The sequence below is a fragment of the Ochotona curzoniae genome, unplaced genomic scaffold (assembly GCF_017591425.1).
Source record: "Ochotona curzoniae isolate NIBS_2020 unplaced genomic scaffold, NIBS_Ocur_1.0 contig_2318, whole genome shotgun sequence".
Lineage (NCBI taxonomy): Eukaryota > Metazoa > Chordata > Mammalia > Lagomorpha > Ochotonidae > Ochotona > Ochotona curzoniae.
The window spans coordinates 9,666,311-9,682,970 of NW_024465419.1; the positions used below are offsets into that span (position 1 = coordinate 9,666,311).

At 37.6% G+C, this 16,660-nt stretch overlaps 1 long non-coding RNA gene across 2 annotated transcripts in view; it reads left to right on the plus strand.

Moving 5' to 3' along the window:
* The window catches only part of LOC121151297, a 231,409-nt gene extending 217,729 nt beyond the window's left edge, over positions 1-13,680 (plus strand). For both annotated transcript variants that reach the window (XR_005883147.1, XR_005883146.1), the window contains exon 3: positions 13,633-13,680. This is a non-coding gene — a long non-coding RNA (uncharacterized LOC121151297). The remainder of the gene's footprint in view (positions 1-13,632) is intronic.
* The last annotated feature ends 2,980 nt before the right edge of the window (positions 13,681-16,660 follow it).

Sequence of the window (16,660 nt, forward strand, 5' to 3'; positions counted from 1 at the left end):
TTGAACCAGGAACTGTGATGTGGATGTGAATATCCCAAGTGATTGCCTAATTTGCTATGCTACAGTGCCTGTCCCTATAATAATTACTTCAATCAATTAATTAAGAAAAAAAAAAAGAAATCTTATTTGTGAAGATGTAGTAACTTGCATACTTTGGTGAGACATCAAATGAAGAGTTGTAGGAATTTCAGCAACTGTTCTAATCCTATCTTAATTGTTGCTATTTTCAAGGCATCTAGGTCCTCATTTACTGCTATCTGGGGCTTCCTTATTTAACTTTGTAAACACTCACACACACCCCATTTTTAAAAAAATGAGGAGTGAGAAATTTGGTAAAATGTATCCAAATGTTGATTAATCAAGTTTAATTTGGAGTATTATCTTCATTCATATATCCTTCCCTGTATTTGAAGATATTTAGAGCTGAAGGCTCCAGGGAGGCCCATTTGGCTGGCTAGCCACCAAATAACAAAGAGAGTTTTTGAACTTATTTTTTTAGGTTTTAAAGAACCCAAGACTAGTCAGTGTCTGAACCATGCTGCTTCACTCCTCAAGTAGCTGCAATGGCCGGTACTGAGCCAATCCAAAGCCAAGAGTCAGGAACTTTTTCTGGGTCTCTCATGTGAGTGCAGGGTCCCAAGGCTTTCAGTCATCCTTGACTGCTTTCCCAGTGGAGCTACTGGGACACGAACCAGCACCCATATGAAATCCTGGCACATGCAAGGGGAAGTCTTTAGCCCCTGGGCTGCCATGCTAGGCCCAATAAATACAATTTTTAAGCAGACCCCAAAAAATTACATTTTAGGCTGATAATTTATACTAGTTGACATCCTTAAAGATATAATTGATTTGTTAATTTAGAAACACTTTCAGATGTTTTCTTACTGCCTCAAATGTTCTCCTCTGACTGATTCCTTTGATTCTTCTGGTTGATTATTGGAATATAGAAAATCATCCCAAAATTTATGCCTAGAAACCTCACCAGTAATTCATTTTTATCATGAATCTTTGATTTGGATAAGACTGCCAGGAAAAGATTATTTCAGGTTCATGTAACATTAGTAGGGGCAGTTCTTTGGCGGTCTGCAAAATCCATTTCCAGTATTGAACAGGTACCATGTTCAACGACCTGAGTTTGGCCCCGATGAAACAGAAATGAATATGCAAGTTGACTTCATGCTCTCAATGAGATTGCAAAGATGTTTTGCAGTTTCTGTGTCCTCTGCCAAGAATACTCCTTCCCCAGAAGTGTATTCCCCTTCTGGTCTCCCTTCATTATTTGCTTCTCTCATCTATTTATGTCAACACGTGAGAAAATTCTTCCTGTTTACCCTAAATAAAGTATCATCTTCCCATTGTTTCTTATTGCTAATATATTTTTTTCATAGCACATACAAAGATACTTGGAAAAGTTTGTGGAAAATGAAATATTAAATGATAAATGTATTTTCGTGCAAACATTTTGACTTCTGAAATGCATGCATAGGTTTTTATAATGTTCCTTTTTCATGAATCTGACACTCCCTTCCTTTCACCATCCAGCACATTGTACTTTTATTGTTTGCTTAGTTTTTGAAGTCTGTTGGTCCCGAGACCTATCATTATGATGGTACACTTTGACATTTTTGTGCTTCAGTGTTGTACCCATGACTGACATCACTAACAAACTGACGGACTCTTTCTCCTTATCTGGATCATTTTCTTAACAAAAATTAAAATACATGGAATTTATGTCTCCAGTGCTAGAAAAATATATGGCACACAATATGTGCTTGGAAAATACATACTGAATTTGGTCCAGTACTTGTTGAGATATGGAAGTTGGTGGAAATATCGGAGACAAGATAATTGAAGTCAGGCAGTCTAACAGAAGGAATAGTGATGTTACACACAGGAGTAGAAAGGGCATGGTGTAGTAGGTTAATTTTCATTTTTTTTTGTTTTAGGGTTATATAAAAATATTTTTCTGCTTAGGGGTATATGATTGAGTGCATTCTAGAATTTTCTAAAGATAACCAAGCAGCACAGTGTTCCATAATGCTTCCTGACAAGCACCATCCTTTGTTAGCTATTTGGCCAATTGCCTCACTCACCTTCTGGCATCTTTGATGCATCTTTATGACAGGAAATGTGACTTCAAGTGTCTTAGATTAATCAGTTTCTATGGTTAGTTATTAATAAAAGAAAAATGATAATGGCTCAGGTTAGCCTTTATTTTTTGGCAAAGTTGTTTCCTAGAAGTAATATCCAGACATGATGAGGTATGGAATTTCACTTGCCTAGGACAGATAAAGTTAATGTTGGTCTCCATTCTCACACAGATGCATGGGGTCAGGAAACATAGTGGAAAAGGGTTGGGAATCCCAGGCACAAACAAATATGCAGGGTCAAAGAAGGTGTCCCAAAACTAACAGGTCTGAAGAGCCAGGACCTTCCTGGGTATGAGCCAGCCAACATCACTCGTGCACACAGCACTAAAATAGAAACAGAAGTAAATGACCTGGCAATGGTTTCTTGGCCACGTAAAACCCATGAAACAAAATTCTAGCAACATAAAGCTCATAGAGGAATTATTGCAGCTATAATGTGACTACATTTCACATTTTAATTCTTGGAGCCTACAACTGTGGATTCTTGGTAACATTGTTTTGTAAGAAATTCCAGAAAGAAACCATAATCAAGGTTCCTAAATTTTCCAAATTTGATGATACTTCAGAAATGGGAGACTTCCAGGAGTATCCACTGGGAAAAAATTAAAACAGAAAGACTATAAATTAGTATGAATCTTTTCTACCAGAACCAACCTAGATGCCCTAAACTGTGGTTTACAAACTTTGCTGCACGTCACCTGGTGAAGTTACCAGGCTGACTACCCTTAGGCTGCTCCAGAGGTCAATTAAATCCAGACTTCTGGGTCCAGAGGAGCTGACATATATGTTTTTTAAAAAGCTTGCTAGCTGAATGAGTTTCATAGACCTGCCATAAAAAAGTGCCAGGGACTGGATGTCAAAAATTAATTCTCTCATTAGGTGCTGTAAGATAAATAGTCCTCGTTTTCTGAGAGTGTTATAGCAGAAATACATTGAAGGAGGTAGCTAGTAGCAGATAATACCAATTGCTATGATCCATATTGGTCCATATTATGATTTCACTTCTGATTGTATATCTATCTGTATGTATGTATGCATGTGTATATCTCATCTCAAATATACTTTGCACATGAGAGCACTTGATAAAATAATGCTAATAATTTGAGTTGATAACTGTCACAAACAGGGACTTTAAATGTGTGTTATGTGTACATCTTCAACTAATGATGTTTTTTGTATCATTAAATTATCACTTTATGGATTTTATAACTTTTAAAAAGCATACAGTTTTAAATTTTAGCATGACGTTATAACCTTGCTTTAATCTTGTTATAGGAAATGAAATATAAGCATCTGAAGATTGCATACATTTTAGAATGAATAGATCTTATTTATTTATTTATTTACTGAAAGGTAGAAAAACAGAGAGAGAAAGGATACCTTCAATCTATTGGTTTACTCTCCAAATGACCTTGCTAGCTGGGGCTGGTCCAGGTTAAAGCCAGGAACCAAGGATTAATCCAGGACTGCCACATGAATGGTAAGAATGCTCCATTTCCTGCCTTTAGAATAACATTATAATAAATGTCATACACTTATAATAGAAAAATCAGTGATACGCTAAAGAAATAATCTAAGGGAAAACTGTGTTTTAAGAAGGTGCTGACATACTTACCTGAGTTTGGAGTGGGAACGTGAAATGTTTGAACATATATATACCATGGAATATAGAGGTCAAGTCGTAGCTTTAGAAATGGAAACACGATTTGATTTATCAAAAAGGCAGTGGCTATGAAGACAAATTATTATAAGTATTATTTTAGAAGCAATCAAAGCATGAATATGATTACAGTACTTGAGATTGTTTATGGTCAACCAAACTTAACACTGAAGAACTTACAGTTAACTCAGAATTGGCCCATACAAATTGCCTGTTCTTCTAAAGGCTGTGAATTTCACCTAGATAAAAAATTTTGCCAGTGCAGTTGGTCATAATTACAATCTTATATCACAAGACAAGAAACAGAATTGAGGATGTGTTTAAATTTGGAAAAACCAACACTAGCTATATTGACGTGAATGTGTAAACCCAACAGCGCATTTACAGAAGTGTTAATCACTATAGAGTGATTTTTATGTTTCATGTGGCTACACACAACCTAAGTCTTGAATTCATCCAGCTCCCTGCCTAGAACATTGTGAAAGATCTCGTGACATTTCACAGCCTCCAAGAGAAAAATGCAAATTGGAAAAACATTCAGTGAATGACACAGAGGTAATCCCAAAAGGAAAAAAAAAATCATGCTGCAGACAATATTTATATCAGAACAATGAGAAGCCAGTTTCTGCCTTAAAATAACATTATGCAAGATGCTGAGGTCTACTGGAGTCCAAAGTCTATCTGGTTTACTATGAGTCTACATTTCTTTTGGCGAACAGCATTTTATTTTGGAAATCAGGAAGCAGTGAGGGAATGAATACTTTCATGGGAAAAATGTGAACCCAAGTCATACTTTTTTATCTGGTATAAATAATAAGAGTATTAAGTATTCAGAAGAAGACACAAAAATTCAAAACAGATATCAGGAAGTGGGATTACAAGGATAAGTAACAAATATGCATGATTATCATGGAAGAGGACTAAAAAGTAAGTGTGTGGGAGGGGGGAATAGAAAGAGTTTTGTGTAGGCATCATAAAAACATACCACAGAAAAATAGTTTAGGATAAGTGAGACATGGGAATTCTTTTGTAATGCCATTGCTGATGGCTAGGTGGTTTGTGACTCAAGTTATTACCTTTAGTAGGCCTCTGATGGATGTTGGTATGTTCCACTCTTTTCTCTTCATCACTGTCTTAACATGTTAACTTATTTTTTTAAAAGTATGTTTATTTATTTTCATCTACTTGAATGGCAGAGTGAGTGATTTTCTACCATTTTTTCCATCTCTGAATGCCTGCAGCAGCCAGGGATGGGACAAGCTGAAGGCAGGAATCCAAAATTGCACCCAGATTTCCAGTGTGAGTGGCAGGAACCCAAGTATGTGGGACATTACCTGTTGCCTCTGAAGATATGCACTAGCAGGAAGCTGCATTAGAAGCAAAGCAGCTGATACTCCAACTAGCATTCTAACATGCAATATTGTAGTTCCAAGCAACACAGCTTCTGCTCATCCCACATGTTACTTTTTGGTTGGCAGGTTTGGGCCTACCAAAGTTGACACACATTTTGCTGGTAGAAAAGTTATTTGCGAATGAAGGGAAAAAAATAAGTGTATCGCCTAATTAAAAAAAAAAAATGTCTCCTGAAGCTACTTACTAGACTGATTACATGCTCTATCCTGTGAATCTCTAATTTAGTGTATGAAATTGTAACTATAGTACCAGCTCAGACTGTTTTAATGTCCATAGTGGGGTGTTGAATTGTCTTGCACACACAGCAGAGACAAAACTGCAAGCCTTCCAACTTGAGCATGTGCGAAAAAGGAAGACCTTAGCTTCAAGTGACATTCAGAACTGATATTTCCTTTCCGTGGATCCAAGGAGACAAAAGTGCAATCAGAAACTGGATGCCAAAGTCTTTTTCGGAAAGAAAGAGTTCATTTACCAGAGAGCTTCACTGATCAAATTCATTTCACGTGCCTTAGCTGTAAGTGGCCTGATTCAAAGATTTCCCAAAGAGAACACTTCCTCACCAGCTCTTCCACATCCCAGCTGGTTTTTCTCACTCCACAGAGCTTGCCCCATAGCTCAGATACATGAGCCGGGTCTGAGTCTTATCTCCTATTTCCTTTGCAGCCTACTTCACTATCAATCTTCTTCTTCTTTTAATTTTTTTTCTTAAAAAGTGGGTGCCATAATATTAGTTTCTATGCATATTGGGCATTAAGGCCTTGCTTGATATCAAAACCAATCATTGAATACAGTAGGCATGCTTTGATATCACAGGTCCAATTTCTTGTAGAGTTACTTGTTAGTAGAAAAGAAAAGGAAGAAGAAAGAAATGGAAGAGAGAGTGAGAAAGAAATAAAGAAAGAAAGAAAGAAAGAAAGAAAGAAAGAAAGAAAGAAAGAAAGAAAGCTACCTAGCAAGCTTAGAGGGTTTACTATAATCCTAATGATATATGAAAATTCTGTCGGTAGACACATACAATGGAAGTGATATAGAAAAATGTTCCCATCTCTGGCTCAGTACCTTGATCCCCAGTTTTCTCTGCCTCTGAAACTCACCGTGTTCAAGGCTCTTTATGTGATCCAGTTGCCACAACATTTGTACTAGCTGCTCTGCTTACTCAATACTTAGAGACTCTTATGATACACTATAGTTAAATCATGGTCATTTTATTTTTTTTTAAGTTTTATTTATTTTTTATTGGAAAAGCAGATTTACAGAGAGAGGGAGAGACACGGGAAAACATCTTCCATTCACTGGTTCATTCCCCAAGTGGCCACAATGACCAGAGCTGAGCCAATCCGAAGCTAGGAACCATGAGCCTCTTCTGGGTCTCCCATGTGGGTGTGGGGTCCCAAGGTTTTGGGCTGTCCTCAGCAGCTTTCCCAGGCCACAAGCAGGGAGGCAGAAGGGAAGTGGAGCAGCCAGGATAAAAACAAGCACCCATATGGGATCTTGACTAGTGCAAGGTGAGGACTTTAGCCACTTGGCTACCATGTGGTGCCCAAATCATGGTTATTTTCTTTGGATTTGGTTGCAAAGCTACTCTGAAGATAATTTCTTTTTAAGAAAATACTTTGGCATATTACTGGGTTTCAGCAGAAACTGGAAGAGACTGTGAACTACCACAGTGTGAAACTAATTGGGGCACCCATTGCTGCTGCAGAAATTAAATATAAGGAAAATTTATCCTCCGGTTTTCAACATATATAAAATATACATCTATATATTATGTATTTGGATACGTGTATCTCCTAGGGTTTTCGTCAATCTATAAAAATATACAGCATGTATGCGTGTTGTGGTTCTTCCCTGAGTGAACCCTGACTTATGCGTATTCATTCTTTATGCCTAAATCACAAGAACTTAGTGACTAGATGGTTCTCCTGGTAGAAAATTAGAGCATTTCCAAGTTCAGATTCCATCACACTCAAGAGAAAATCAGACGGGTGGCATAGTTTTAGGATGTCTTGTAGTTGTCACCTGAAACCTACCCTATTGGGTGGTAGGGAGGTATATGATTTTTCCTAAGAACTCTGTGTCATCTCATTTTAAATATTTAATACTGCCTGACAGCTAATTGTAAATGCAAACGAGTTTCTATGTTAGAACAACAACTACTGCCTGTCTCAGATGACCCAAACTTATGGTTGCTGGAAATTAGATGCAACTATTAATCTGGTTAATGTTTTTAGCCACTGATTTATGTTGACTATAAATGCATGAAGGATCTTCAGAAAATCAATGGAAATGCATATTATGAAAATATATACATATTTTTTTCTTTTTCAACATATTTATTTTTAGTGTAAATTCAGATTTATAGAAAGAAAGAGAAGCAGAAAGATCTTCCATCCACTGATTCACTCCTCACGTGGCCACAACAGTCAGAGCTGAGCTGATCCAAAGCCAGGAGCCAGGTCTCCCATGTGGGCACAGGGTCCCAAAGTCTTGAGCCATCTTTGACTACTTTCTCAGGCCACAAGCAGGGAGCTGGATGGGAATGGAGCAGCCAGGTCATGAACTGGCAATAGGATCCCAGTGCATACAAGGGGAGCACTTATAGCCACTAAGTACCACACTGAACCCCTGCACACAGATTTTTTAAAATTGTACAAAAATAAGCATCTTTTTAAGTTTTCTACTGCTCTTCATTCATATTAGAATATGAGTAATGTGAAAGATATGGAACTAAACTTTTCTCTTGATTTTTTTCATGAGGAAACATAATCAGAGAGGTCTTATGTTAAAAACAAAAATTTTCACAACCTAAAGAGAAAATGAGCACATGGGTCACAACCATTTGGGTTGTGCAAAAATGGAATATTCAGGCTATGAAGACTTTTCTCAACTTTTCTCAGCATAGCACCAGTAATATGCAGAAAGCAGTTCCTTCTGTGGGAAGACAATGTTAGGGCGGGAGGAAGAGAAGCCATGCATCTGGTGGCTCAACTCACACCTTTTAGTACCAACATACTTGTCTCCCAGTTCCATCCTTTGCTTGAGTGGCTGTGACCCACTGTGTTTTCTCTGCCTCGATCTTCCTTTGTATAAAACAGACATAGGATTGGTTGCAAATTTTAATTAACACATGCTTGCTCATCAGTAACAGGTGTTGCCTTAGTTGCTTCCGATTTTGACTTGGAACTTGTTCTGAGCTAGTGGGCCAGTCCTCCAGCAGAAGGAGAATACACCAAGAGAGCTCCCATCCATAACCCTCTTTTAACCAGTTATTGCTGCTTCATGGGGAAATCATTTCTGAACTTGAACTCTGTGTGTAATGTGTTACACCCAAAACTCCAGAAGCCTACATCAGTCTTTCCACTCTGATCAAGGAAGAAAATGGTCTCTGTCTATTGCTGATTTTATTGCTACTGTTATTGTTAGTAACTTTTATTACATACAGAGTTACAGTATAAAAAACAAAGGAATTGCCCACCAAGAAACTGAAATCCTTTATAGCCAAAATGAAGGTACTGAATAAAGATCACAGAATGGTTTTTCTTTTTTTCTTTTCCATTTTCCTTGTGTTAACATGTAAGTTTAAAATGTTGTTTTTAATTAATTTATTATTTGGGAGAATGTTAAATAAGACCAGACTCGGCTGTTTTTAACATTGACACTTCATCTGGCTCAATGTGAGACCATGAATGTTGTGTGTAGATTCTACATTCCCTGAGGGAAGTGATGTCATTTGTCTTCTACATTGCTGCATTCCTGGTTCTTCAAATGAAGTATGTGCTCAAGAAGTGATTTATTAATAACAGCTTCAAATGAAATAGTAAAGCAAGTTTTGTGATGGGGTGCAGCCTGCTGATGGCTGGCACCCACTTATCGAGTAATTGACAACGTGGAAACTCATCTGGAAAGGAAGTTTCTGTGCTCCTCCCCTCCTGATCTCTGTGTCATTCACGTTAATTGACGCTGAAGAAACGGATGCGGAGACTCCCAGCACCTGGCCCCTAGTTCTTCCTGTTGTGCTATTCAGGTTAATTAACTACAAGAAAACGTTGGGCTTTGGCAGCTCCCTTCTGCCACTTAATAAACGGAATGCTAACTTTGTACTAAATAGCTCCCAAGGTAATTGGAGGATGATAGCTTAAGAGCTGTTGAGTTGGGTGGCTCAGCACAGTGGCTCCTGGAGCATAGGGAGAGCTGCTGTCATGAGGCTTGGACAATAACGACTCTGGTTAACATCCTATGCCTGGGTCCCAAGTGATCTCTCTTGCACTCCACAACAGTTTCAACTTTTGTGTTTGTAAGTTGAAAAGAAATTTAAAAGTTGAATAGTTATTTTGTGTGTGGTTATTATAATTCTATAATAACTTAAGTGAAAAATTTCTTTATTAAAATAATTCAGTGTGTGTATTTACATAGAGACACACAAGTATGTGTATTTCTTACATAAAAAGTTCCCTATATGTATTCGTATTTACATAATGTGTAAATACGTGCATGTCTGTGTACCACATCCACTACATGTGGATATATATATACACATGTATACATGTATATACACATATATGATGTGGGTGACTTTGGTAAATGTTTATTGAGCATTTACTAATTTCCAAAAATGGGGATTTTTACTGACCTCTCACAAAACAGTTTGAATATAGATTTTGTAGTGTATGATTGCCCTCATTTGATATTAAACTCAGACATACAGAAAGAAGAAGCCTGCCTGAATTCAGTGTGAGTGAATAAAGGTGAAGAAGAGGTTTTCAGAGTCCAGACAGGTTCATTTCAGGTCAGCTTATCTCTCTTCCCCCTCAGTACTTCTGCTTGCATGTGTGACAACAGTGAGTGGAATAAATATGGCCAAAAAGAAAAAGTGGCTATTTTCCACTTACAAGATTGGTAGGAATTTATGACCATCTTTAAGCCTTTGGAAAGATAGTCTGTGGGAATCCAGCTTGCTCTTCCTCTGAACTATCAGTGAACAGAATAAGGCTTGGGAGCCAGAACACATTCCCTTGGGCATGATGTTTTAGGAAAATGAGTAGACAGAAAACAGTTAATCTTGCCATCGATGAACAATCCTGTTAGAAGACAGGAGCTGTCTTTTCTTTCTTGGGTGAACACTTATTGAACAAACATTGTGTGATAGGTCCTGAAAATGCAGCTGAGCAGTACACAGGCACCAACCCAGAGCAGTTCCCAGTCCAGAGACTGAACAGACACATAAACATGACCACTATGCAATGTGATCACACGAAGACATGTGCAGGCTGCTGCAGACCTCAGGGGAGGATGTGACTCATTCATCCTGAGGATGTCAGGAAACACTCGTAATTCAGGCCATGCTATTTGAACCACGCTTTAAAGGATGAGTAGGAGTTAGTCAGGGGAAGGAATCAAACAGTAGAAGAAGCAACATTCATTTCACTCATTTGCTGAGTTCACTCAATTGTTCTCAGAGTTTCTTTGAAGATCCACTACATTCCAGTTCTTGTACACACACAGCTTATTGAGCATCTTCAGTCTTATGGAATCTGGTGTCTAATTAATAGTGTAATTTTCTATGTCTGCTGTCAGCAAGCCCACTCTTTTTTAGTTCTCAGGTCCACAACCTATTTGGTTGTCTCTGATCCCCTTGGACTGGACACCTAACTGTGACTCCTCTTAACTGGATATCTTCTTTCTTATCCAGAACTACCCTTCCTTATCCTGTTGTTCTTCCTCTCATTTCCTATTTTCTCCAAATGAATGCACAGATCTGGCTTTTAATGCCCCAGAGCATAACAGTTCTGAATAAGCTGTATTGTTTAAGAAAAATTTACTGAAAGATTGAAGATAATAAAATGGAGTTCTAATGCAGGAAGTAATGATAATGATGACATAATATAACATGGACACTAGATATCATTTACTACTTCTCACCTGGTACACAGACCAAATTCATCCCTAGGAATTTCCTTTTTGCTTTATTAGTCCTAGCCACTGCCATCCTGCAGGGAGAGTTGACTTTCCTTCCTTTTCTCTGTTATCCAGCAGGCTTCTCACATGTGAGATGTAAATAAATTATCACAACTCTGAGATTCCTCAAGAGAACAAAACAGGACCTTCTTATACAAATAGTATTAGCTTTCAAGGTGCAACCTACCTATGCAGTAAACACCATGCAAATAGCTTAGCTGTTAGTACCTTCACTCTTTCCATCTCTGCATCTTGTTGTATACTTGCATAAAAGTGACAACCTCAATCAAAGGATTCTTCCCAAAATTAAGAGATAGGCAACTTCAAATCAGAGTTTACCATGTAGGAAGACCAAAAATGATTCAGAACTTTTTTTAAAAAGGAAATGCTGTACTTTTAAAGATGAGTTTTTGCCAAACTAGCAAATCATCTTAAAATTTTTAACAGACAACCTAGAATGTAATTTGGAATGTTGCTATTGGCTGTTGGCTTAGAGTCTGCACATGTCTTAAACAGTAAGAACCATAATAAGCAATAATGGCTGATATCCATTCTCATCACTTAATTTTTTTCTGTGACACCTGGCCTTAGAGATCATAGGAAACAGAGCCTGGATATATATGTTGTGTGTCATTTCTTGGCCCTACAGTAACATCACTGCTTTTCTATCCTCCTGTGGTCTGGACATGATTTTGTCTTGCTATTCACTGCATTTTTCCAGGCAGCCCCTATGAACTGATCACTAGATAGAGAAGACTATGGAATTTGCTCTCAGAGATATTGTTCAAATCCTTCACATTTTTAAAATTGAACTTTGAATCCATATTTTAATTATAATTTTATAGGATTTCATGTCATAGGAGGACTTGCTGATAAAATGCATGGGAAAAATGTATAAGCCCTGTTATAGATTAACATTAATTCTATGGGGTCAGTGTTTTGGTGTAATGGATTAAGCTGCTTAATGCAATGCCAGCATCTCATATGGTGCCAGTTTGGATCCAGATACTCCACTTCCCATCAAGCTCCCTGCTAATGCGCCTTGAAAATAAATGTAATATAGCCCAACTGTTTGGGCCCCTGTACCCATGTGGGGGACCTGGAAGAAGCTCCTGGCTCCTGGCTGTGGTCTGGTACAGCCCTGGCCATTGTGGCTATTTAGGGAGTTAACCAGTGAATGGAAGATCTCTTTGCCTCCTCTCCCTCTGTGTATGTGTGTGTGTGTGTGTGTGTGTGTGTGTGTGTGTGTTTACTCTGCTTTCAAATAAATAAAATAAATCTTTTTAAACAGTTAATATTAATTCTCATTGATATTAATCAGTAATGTTGAGATTAAATGCAACCATTAGGAAATAATACTAATGTTTTGAAAGAAAAGGACATAAATTAATATTTTGTGTATTCTTGCTTCAGTTTAAATAAGTACGAAGGAAACTAGTAAATAATCAAATCTACAAAAACCATTAGCTAAACAGAGTAAAATATAGAGACCAAATTAAAGAGGTTAAAAAACCTACACTGTTTCTTGATACTCAAAACTTTAGAGCTTTATATTCAATCTTTAATGCTCTTGTAAATATTTATTTGCAACACTTGGGTCATGAAACCCTTCATTTTTAAGATGAGGCTTTGCCCATCATGGGCAGAAGAAAGATTTTCCTGACCTACAGCTGGTAGCCAAAGCTAGGAGAGTAAGAAAGTATATATATCATGTGTACAACAAAGTAGGCACACTCTGTGTTGCCTACCATCTTTAAAACCCTTTCTTTTGGTCTTTTACATTATTTTGTAGAATCAAGTTTTTTCACTCCCTTGGTTTTGAATTTCTTTCGAAAAACAGAGTGCTTAGATAAAGGTAGAAGTTTGTGTTGCATGCTGCTTTTTACACCATTACATTCAGGAGTCTCTGTCCCAAGTCTCTCCGGAGCCTGTCAAGTGAGCTAACTTTGTATAAAATACTGGTGAATATTCTCTGTGAGTAAATTCTGTCTGGGGAAAAGTGCAGTGCTCACTTCTAGCACAAAAATCAAATTACTAGAGGGATTCTTTATTGCTTACTGTGTACATAACAGTACATAGTGGTACATAAACCACTGTTCAGAAATACCTTTTTCCATGATCTATTCCAAGAAGTTGTTTTCTCTTTTTTCTTTTTTTTTTTTCATACTCCCATGTTTATAGCAGCTCAATTCACAACAGCTAAGAAATGGAATCAACCCAGAAGTCCATCAATGAATGACTGGATACAGAAAATATACATAAATGCTATGGAATACTACTCAGCCATAAAAAGGAATGAAAAACTTATTTTTTTTGCAACTAAGTGGATGTATTTGGAAACCACTATGCTCAGTGAGATAAGTGAGCACCAAAAAGACAAACAGCATATGTTTTCCCTAATGTAAGAAGTTGTTTTCCAATCCTTGAAATTGGTAATAATTTCTTTTCAAGCAGGAGATCTGAAGATACAGCTTTCCTTGAACTCATTGACACCTCAAATGGTAGGTAAACAATTTATGACTGACACATTTTCTGTAGGAAAAATATTACACAAGTACAAAGATATGGCTCTCTCTGTATAGACAATTGTGAGAAAGCTCTCAAAAAGCTAAGATTTTTAGGGCCCGGCGCGGTGGCACAAGTGGTTAAAGGTCCTCGCCTTGCACGCCCGGGATCCCATATGGGCGCCGGTTCTAATCCCGGCAGCCCTGCTTCCCTTCCAGCTCCCTGCCTGTGGCCTGGGAAAGCAGTCGAGGACGGCCCAAAGCTTTGGGACCCTGCACCCACGTGGGAGACCCGGAGGAGGCTCCTGGCTTCGGATTGGCATAGTATCGGCCCGTTGCGCTCACTTGGGGAGTGAATCATCGGACGGAAGATCTTCCTCTCTGTCTCTCCTCTCTGTATATCCGCCTTTCCAATAAAAAAAAAAAGCTAAGATTTTTAAATCACAGAATAGAGACGAAGCTGCTGTGTATAAGTGATGAGGTCACAAAAACCTGAAACTATCTCAATTAATAGTAAGATATTGCTACATTCTGGCTGACATTTTGGACTGACAAATGTAGTTAGAAAGAATGGAAATTGAGTTTTGTCTTGCTTGTTGATAACACATTTCATCACAACCCTGTCCCATGCAATTTTAGAGGGGAGGAAGTATATTATATTGCTAGTGATTTAGAAAGACCTCCTAAAATCAGGCTATGCAACGTGCTATACTGCAATAGAGGTTCCTTTTGGAGCTTCAACTGTGTAATGGCTGCTGTGATTCAGGAACAATATGACAGTTGAACAAAGCAAGTAGACAATGCCATAATAGATAGGGGTTCAATGAAACACTAAAGTAAATGAATATTTTATTCTGCAGAGAGAAGAAATCTGGTATTTTTCACTTGAAATTCAGTGCCTGAGTCCTGCTGCTCAATTAAATGTATCAATCATATTTTATGATAAAATGGTGATGAATTATCTCTTATTTTGTTGCTAATAGTGCCTGTTATAATTATTTAACTATTTAGGAATAAACTAACCATTCACTTTCACTTTAAATCACACTCTTTGTTTTCTTTTATAATTCTTAAACTTGAACATTTGTAGGTAAGATTTTCTGCCCCTCTGGTTACTCTTCATCTTTGGTTTCCTACAGGTTGAGTGTGACTCTGTGTGTGTGTATGTATGTGAATGCTGTTGTTTGAATATGATTTAGTCCCCAAATTTGGGCAGTTGTTTACATCCCAGAGTCACAGGTTAAGAATTCTAAGACAATGGAAACATAGCCAGGCTATGGTATGTAAGAAGTAGATCGTATCTACACTGTGGAGGAACAAAGGCTTTTCTACTTACTACGTGCTGAATTTTTTACTTGGTGGAGGGTGAAGCTTGTGATTATAAAACAAGTTGAAAATATGTCATTGTAAAACTTAAAAGAAAAAATAAGAAAGGAAGGAGGAATGAGAATAAGGGAGTTGGTAGAAGGAAGGATAAGTTGGGGAGTATTTTTTTTAAAGGAGAGGTGGACCTCATGAAAAATGCTTGTGTTTCCCAGGAAAATGTTCCTGGGAGAGGATTGCTGTAAAAACACAGGTTGGACCCCAGGCTCACTCATTTCTTCCTGGTTAGCCACAGATCCCTTTTCTGTATTTGTTCCACCATTGTCATCCATTGTCTTTACCAGAAATCAAATCAATGGGAATGCCCAATCTTGGATTTGAATTTCCAATATGATGAGCTTAATAAACGTTTTCATCTTTACAATGCTAATTGCTTCAGGTATTTTCTGTAGTAATGAAAAAGTGGCAAAAGTAGTAAGTCTGTTTGTTATTTATCCTACTTGGTGTTCTCTGAGTTTCTTGATATCTTTTTTCTCCTTGCTAATGTTAGAAAGCTGTTTTTCTGACATTGTTTATTCTGTTTTTCTATTCTTTGGTCCCATTCTTCTTCTGTCATCTCACTTATGCATATGTTATACCATTTGAAATTTCTTCACACTTTTTTCATTGTGCTTTTATATTTTGTTTTTTTTATCTTTATTCTCTTTGCACTATATATAGTCTGAGAGATTTCTGTTGACCCATTTTCAAGTTCATTGATTCTTCCTTTAGCTGTATTGAGTATTCTTACAATTCTTGCATTTCTTTTTTTCTTCTTATAATTCATCATCTGTGTTTATATTATTACTTGATTGTATGTGTTACCTACCTTTTCTATAGAGTTTTTAATATTTTAATCAGTTATTTTCATTTCCTATCTGTCATATCTGAGTCTGGTTTTGATGTCTTATTTGTGTCTGCAAATTGTGTTTCTGATTTGTGTTGTAGTTTTTTGATGATAGCTGGACTTGTCATCTAAGGCAATGGATATTGAGGTAAGCACAGCTTTCTTGTGAGGACTGATCGCATTTTGATGTACATTTGGCTGTGTTTCATGTTTGTTGTAGGTGTTGATGTCAGAAGATTCTTGTTCCTTCAGTGATCCCATTTTGTCTCCATTTCTTCTTTGGGTTTTCCCTGTGCTGATCCTTAGGGAGAATCTGTCTCCCTGAACTCTTTCAGCTATAATCTACTGCCATTTTTCCTGGAGGCTTATTGACACTGTAGTGGTGGTGGTGGTAGAGAGTGTGTGTGTGTGTGTGTGTGTGTGTGTGTGTGTGTGTGTGTTGGAGTAGTACAGGTTTTAACCTTCTGATTTACTATCAGTCTTTGGAAGGCAGAGTAAGCCTGTGTCTCATGGGTGTGGTCTTAACAAGTATTTCTGACCCTACACTTGAAATAGAGCTTTCTTCCTTCTGCTTCTAATCCATTTCCTGGTTTCAGTGGAAGTTTTCCAGTCTTTCCAGGCTGCATCTTTGATGATTTAACCCCTGCATGTTGTGGAACTGTTTTCTTAGGTGCAGGATGTAAAGGCACAGAGTTCCCTAACACCAGCTGGGCTGGGACTGTATTGTTGTCCTCTGGTTTTGTCCTTCCTGGAGGCTAAGCATAGAGGA